This window comes from Chelonoidis abingdonii, chromosome 2, assembly GCF_003597395.2.
Source record: "Chelonoidis abingdonii isolate Lonesome George chromosome 2, CheloAbing_2.0, whole genome shotgun sequence".
NCBI lineage: Eukaryota > Metazoa > Chordata > Testudines > Testudinidae > Chelonoidis > Chelonoidis abingdonii.
The window spans coordinates 2584779-2591465 of NC_133770.1; the positions used below are offsets into that span (position 1 = coordinate 2584779).

The window sequence follows — 6687 nt, forward strand, 5'->3', positions numbered from 1 at the left end:
GACATAGTCCACGTGACTCCAAAGCCTGTGTCCCTTTTCTCCAGGTCTTGGGGGATTGAGACTTTGGGGGATTGTTCCCAACAGTATCTCCTCCAATGTGTTGTTCCATTCAGTCTTAAACAAATTACTGATGGAAATCATCTGTTTGTTGATGAAAGCCCCACTATCTGTTAGGAAAATGTCCTGCTACCATAATTGTTCTTTTCTTCAATTTTACCCAGTTCTACCTACGTATAAACCTTTGGCCCATGTTAAACGATTCAGTTCTTCCAAATGCCCAACCCATTTTACTGCTCGTCTCCAGCACCCTTATAATTCACCTTTTCTGGTCGTGAAATGTCAAGATCTGAAAGCACCATTCCAGGAATGATCGCTCCAAGAGTTCTCGCCGGCTCAGTCACCTCCCTGCTCGGGGACATGATGGCTCTGCAGCCCAAAAGCAGCTTGGCTTTGACTGCTAATACCTCACATGGCAAACTCATGTCTAATGTGTGTGTTTCCCTCACATCCCATAATCTCTAAAATGTCATTAAAAGAATTTCACTGTTTCATAACTCTACAAATTCCTAAGTCCTGCATCTCAACAGCTTATATGTCCTCACCCTATATTAGTGCAGAATGTTTATACAGAGATCAGTAAAAGCAGCAGAGAATCCTATGGCACCTTATAGACTAACAGACGTTTTGGAGCATGAGCTTTCGTGGGTGAATACCCACATCACCCACGAAAGCTCATGCTCCAAAACGTCTGTTAGTCTCTAAGGTGCCACAAGTACTCTTGTTNCATGCTCCAAAACGTCTGTTAGTCTATAAGGTGCCACAGGACTCTTTGCTGCTTTTACAGATCCAGACTAACACAGCTACCCCTCTGATACTATACAGAGATCAGTAAGTCAAACCATTAATTAGCATTTGTGCTTTACTAATAGTATGTACATCTCTACCCCGATATAATGCGACCCGATATAACACGAATTCAGATATAACTCGGTAAAGCAGTGCTCCGGGGAGGCGGGGCTGCGTGCTCCAGCGGATCAAAGCAAGTTCGATATAACGCGTTTTCACCTATAACGCAATAAGATTTTCTGGCTCCCGAGGACAGCATTATATCAAGGTAGAGGTGTACTGAGAAATCTGTACCAAAGACACCTTATTATGAAAGCATGTCTTAGGAGACCGCTGTAGTATAAACCTCTCAAAAGTAAACAAACATTGTTTAGAGACACGTCAGAATTATTTTATAGTCATGTTTTGATTTATAATGAAAATGAAATTGTGCAGGTAATCTTGGGCTCTGATGTATGAAATATTAGACAGTTGTAGTGAAAAATATATGAATAACCAGATTAATGGTAATTTTTACATCCTGGTAGAGTGAGACTTTTTTTTTAAGTTATTAATACATTGGTTGCCAGAGCTTGTAAAAGCCTGCAGAAGATACGTGCCATTTAAAGTGAGAGACCCTAACAAGCGTTCTCTGTGTTCTTCTAAAGTATTAGAAAAGTAATCGTTTCCTGGTAACAAATATTAGAATTGTACATGCAAGATCAGGTCTGGATTCTGCTTTCTCTAACTCTAAATTGGTTTGTCTTTAAAAACTACGCTTACAGTTTGTACTTGTATTTCAATGAGTTACAATAAAATATTTTCATCTCTATTTTATGTGTGGTTACAAATATGGGATTTTTTTTGTTTTGTTCCCTTAGGGTAAAAATCACTCTAGTGCAGAGAGTCAGCACCAGGCCAAGGCACCACTTTAAACCCACCTAAGTCTTTACAATACGTCTTTACATGGATTTAAATAACATAAGAACATAATGATGTGCTGTGTGTGTTGCCTCTGTACAGAGGTGAAATTCACCCGTAACATTTCATTTACAGGCCCCATCTCTAAACATGTTTATATGGACACTTAGATAAAAAAGAATTTAGACTTTTTAAAAATCAGAGAACTTATTAAAATATTTCAACTTGTTTGTAAAAATCATAAGCTGAAATTGAGCATCAGCCATAAAAACATAGGAACGGCCACACTGTGTCAGACCAATGGTCCATCTAACCCAGGATCCCATCTTCCAACAGCGGCCAGTGTCAGGTACTTAAGAGGGAATGAATAGAACAGGAATCATTGAGTGATCCTCCCCTCTTGTCCAGTCCCAGATTCTGGTGGTCAGAGTTTTAGGACACCCAGAGCATAGGGATTGAGTCACTGATCATCTTGGCTAACAGCCATTGATGAACTTATCCTCCATCAATTTATCTAATTCTTTTTTGAACCCTGGTATATTTTTGGCCTTCACAACATCCCCTGGCAATGAATTCCACAGGCTGTGTGTTGTGTGAAGAAATACTTCCTTTTGTTTGTTTTAAACCTACTGCCTATTAATTTCATCAGATGATTTCTAGTTCTGTGTTATGCAATGGGGTAAATAACATGGCCCTATTACCTTTCTCAATACCATTCATAATTGTACAGACTTAATTCATAGTCCCCTTAGTCATCTCTTTTTTAAATTGAACAATCCGTCTTTTCAATCTCTCCTTGCATGTAAACGGTTCCATGCATTTTTGTTAGCTTCTCTGTACATTTTCCATTCTGTTTTTTTTTGACTGCTTCTGAACATTGAGCAGATGTTTTCCGAGAACATGACTCAACATCCCCCTCATTTTGTATGTATAGTTGGGATTATGTTTTCCAACATGCATTGCTTTGTACTTATCAATACTGAATTTCATCTGGAATTTTGTTGCCCAGTCACCCAGTTTTGTTAGATCCCTTTGTAATTCTTTGCAGTCAATTTTGGACTTAATTACCTTGAGTAATTTTGCATCATCTGCAAACTTTGCCTTCTCATGTTTTACCCATTTTTCTAGGTCATTTATATATTCGTTAAAGGGGCCCCAGGTCCCAGTACAGATTGTTGGGAGACTCCACTATTTACTGCTTCCCATTGTGAAAACTGACCGTTTATTTCTACCCTTTGTTACCAGTTAATGATCCATGAAAGAAAGGACCTGCCCTCTTATCCCATGACTGAATACTTTGCTTAGGAGCCTTCAGTGTGAGACCTTGTCAAAGACTTTTTGAAAGTCCAAGTACTCTGTATCCACTGGATCCCCCTTGTCCACATGCTTGTTGAAACCCTCAAAAAATTCTAATAGATTGGTGAGGCATGATTTCCCTTTACAAAAACCATGTTGGTTCTTCCCCAACAAATCGTGTTCATCTCTGTGTCTGATAATTCCGCTCTTTACTATAGTTTCAACAGATTTGCCCGATACAGAAGTCAGGCTTATTGGTATGTCATTGCCAGGATCTCCTTTGGAGGTTTTTTAAAAAACTGGTGTCACCTTAGTTACCCTCCAGTTATCTGGTACAGAGGCTGCTTTAAGCAATAGTTTACATACCACAGTTAGTAGTTCTGCAGTTTCACATTTGAGTTCCTCCAAAATGCTTGGGTGATACCATCTGGTCCTGGTGACTTATTATTGTTTAATTTATCAATTTGTTCCTCAACCACCTCTACTGACACCTCAGTATGGGACAGTTGCTCAGATTTGTCACCTAAAAAGAATGGCTCGGTTGCAGGGATCACCTTCCTACCCTCTGCAGTGAAGGCCGATGCATATAATTCATTAAGTTTCTCTGTAATGGCCTTGAGTGCTTCTTTAGCACTTTGATTCTTCAGTGGGCCACTGATTGTTTGCCAGGCTTCCTGCTTCTGATGTACTTTAAAGGGTTTTCTCCAGTCTGTCTTCTCTGGGGGCGAGGTGAAGGGTTGGCTGTTGTGCATGATGGAGGGGGATCTGGGGGGCAAACAGCCCAGACACTCTGCCTCTTTCAGCCTGCATCCTGGGCTGTATCTCCTGCTGCTACAATTGTATCATGTGCTCTCCAGGCCTGGCACAGGAGTCGGGTGGGGAGCTCCTGGGCACTGGGGTTGGTTTCCTCATTTTGGTCCTTGTACCCCTTGGTTGGGTGAGCCCCGACTGTCTGTAGACTGTCCCCTGCCTCTGGAGCCCCTGGCACATCATCAGTTCATGCTGTGTCCTCTCTAGGCTGTGTTCATTCAATCTGGTCTGCACATTTGGCACAAGTACCCGAGGTGTCCAGCTAAGCACAGTAATTTGCTGGTGAGCCCAGCACCAAAGCACGGTCTCCTTATGCCATTGCTGGCTAGTAGTGTTTCCTTGCACTGCAGGCAAATGGCTGCATTTTCCACCTCTCTTTTCCCTTCTTGGTTTGAGCCATGGGTTGTGTTAGCACCACAGCAGCCAAGGCAGTGGGTCTCTGGGGGACTTGGCTTCTCTCTCTGTGTCAGTGATGTTCCCTTCTGTCCCCACTGTCACTATGGTAACCACATCCCTGTGGGAGGGGAGAGACAGCGGCCAGGGTTCCAGTCACAGCAGCCCATGCTCTGCTCTGCCCCAGAGCCGTTCTGCTGGGTAGGAGGGAGAGATCTGCTCCGACTGGATTTATTCCCCTTGTACCAGCCAGGCTGGAGGTCCATGGAATCACACAAGCTAGAGTTGGAAATGCCGCATTAGCTCCCAGATAGTCCAACCCCATGGTCACAGCAGGGTTGCCCCTGGTTTTGTCCTCAGCTCCGTGCTCCAGTAGCTCAGTGGTGAGATTAGAAATGTTCAGCTGGTGAAAGCTGCCCCCTCCTCTCCCAGGGAGCAGACCCCAGGGGAGGGAGCACAGGAGAAGTTCTTGGCTCGTGTCCCCTGCAGGGACAATGAACCCACCCAAACAACACACAGCACGAGGGCTCAGAGTGTAACGGGGGGAACAAACACCCAGACCCAGCTTGTAAAGGGCAAACTCTGACCCAGCCCCAGACACGGAGAGCAGAGTGACAAACAGCCCAGAAGGCTGGGTTGTTCCCATTCATTCCCAGCCATGCCATGTTCCTTCCATACCTTGGGCTAAATTATCCCCTGGGATAACTCCCTGGAGGCAATGGGGTTGTGTCAGCAGAATTTGCCCCTCACTGTTTGGCTTTGGTTTGGTACCAGTGTGTCGCTGTTGGGGGCAGGAATGGGTCTCCCCTGGCTCATGTGGTGCTGGCCCAGCTTTGGGTGCAGTGAGAGATTGAGCAAGTAATGGGGGAATTTTCACTGAACTGCCTGGGCCCCAGGGCAGGTAAATCCTGCCAGATGCCAGTGACAGCTCCGGGTCATATGGCAGGTCGGCCCAAATGAATCCCTTGGTGGAGATACACTAGTCATGACTCTAGGCCCTGCTGTGCGTGGTACGACCAACTCTTCTGGTTTTATTGCAACTTTCACAATTTTATCACGACTCTGGTGAGGTGGGGAGTTGCTTTCTTATCTGTCTCAGGAAAACACGATGGTAAAGGCCACACCTCAATTTTCCATTGTTCAAAATGGCTGCCATCTCCTATTACTGTCAGTGGGGCTGAAGCAGCAATGTGGTCGCCGTGACCCTATGGTCTGTAGCTGCATGGGGGAGTGTGAGTCTGCCCTTAGTAAAGATGGCTGACACCTCCAACTGTTTGCAGTGAGATTGAAGCCCCGCTCACAGGCCTGATGGCTGCCACTGCTGGGTTCAGGGGCTGGTCAGGGCACAGGGACTGTGAGGAGCAGCAGAGACCCAGTGAAAGAGGGATACGGAGAGTGAGGGGGCCCAGGGCACTGGGCAAATAAAAGACAGATTTAGGGGGTGTCAAGGTATGAACCCCCACTCTGAACCTTAGCGTCCAAAAGATGGGGTACCTGCATGAACCCCTCTAAGCTTAATTACTAGCTTAGAAATGGTAGAGCTGCCACCACCCAAAAATATAGAGTTTTGTGACACTTTCTGACTCCCCAAATCCTTCCCTGGAGACCCCAAGACCCAAACCTCTTGGGTCTCACAACAAAGGGAAATAAAAAATTCCCCCCTCCTTTCTTCCTCCCAGATCCTTCCCTCCCTGGGTACACTAGGAGATCGCTGTGATTCAACTCTTTGAATCTTAAAACAGAGAGGAAATCCACCTTCCCCCCCTTCTTTCCCTCTCCGAGACTCTCCCTAAGAGAGAAACAGTGACTCTAACACAGAGAGAAATCAGGCTTTTCCTCCCCGCTTCTCTCCTTTCTCCCACCAATTCCCTGGTGATATGTTGCATGGGAACACTTGCTGGACAGTGACGGTTCTGCTCGACATGTGGATACAGATGTCCCTCATGCGGATACTAGCACCTTGGGATATGCTCACTGAACATCATCGACTTAACATTTCTTCATGATTTTCTTATGGCGATTTTTCATGGCTAGGTGGTGTGTCACTCGGAGCCTGTGCTGCCTGGCTATTTTCTTTAGTAACACAGTTGGCTTCAATGACACAAATTATCACAGTAATACACGGGTCCATCCCAGGCATCTCTGGTTCCTCAGCCAAAGAAACTTAACACCTCACTTGCTACTTCTTTGATCATTTTTTTTTTCTAGGATTACTTCCATTCAGCACCCAGCTCCAGGTTTTCAGAACTGTGCCCTCAAAGGATTGTCTGGGTCTTGCGCATGCCTCTTACCAGGTCTGTGCACAATTTAATCAGACTTCTAGTGGTCTATGCATGGTCCTTGTGATGACCGCATTTATACTGTCGGTAATGGCCGTCCATTGTTTACACTTCCAGTTGCTCTTCTGCATTTGAAATCTGGATCCTACAAAACAAATAGCAG

At 45.0% G+C, this 6687-nt stretch overlaps 1 long non-coding RNA gene across 1 annotated transcript; it reads left to right on the top strand.

Annotated features, from left to right (window-relative positions):
- Positions 1-528: 528 nt before the first annotated feature.
- LOC142046286 (uncharacterized) lies at positions 529-1172 on the top strand. Its single transcript, XR_012655151.1, has 3 exons — positions 529-636; positions 885-928; positions 1119-1172. It is a non-coding gene; the product is annotated as an uncharacterized LOC142046286 (long non-coding RNA).
- Positions 1173-6687: the final 5515 nt, after the last annotated feature.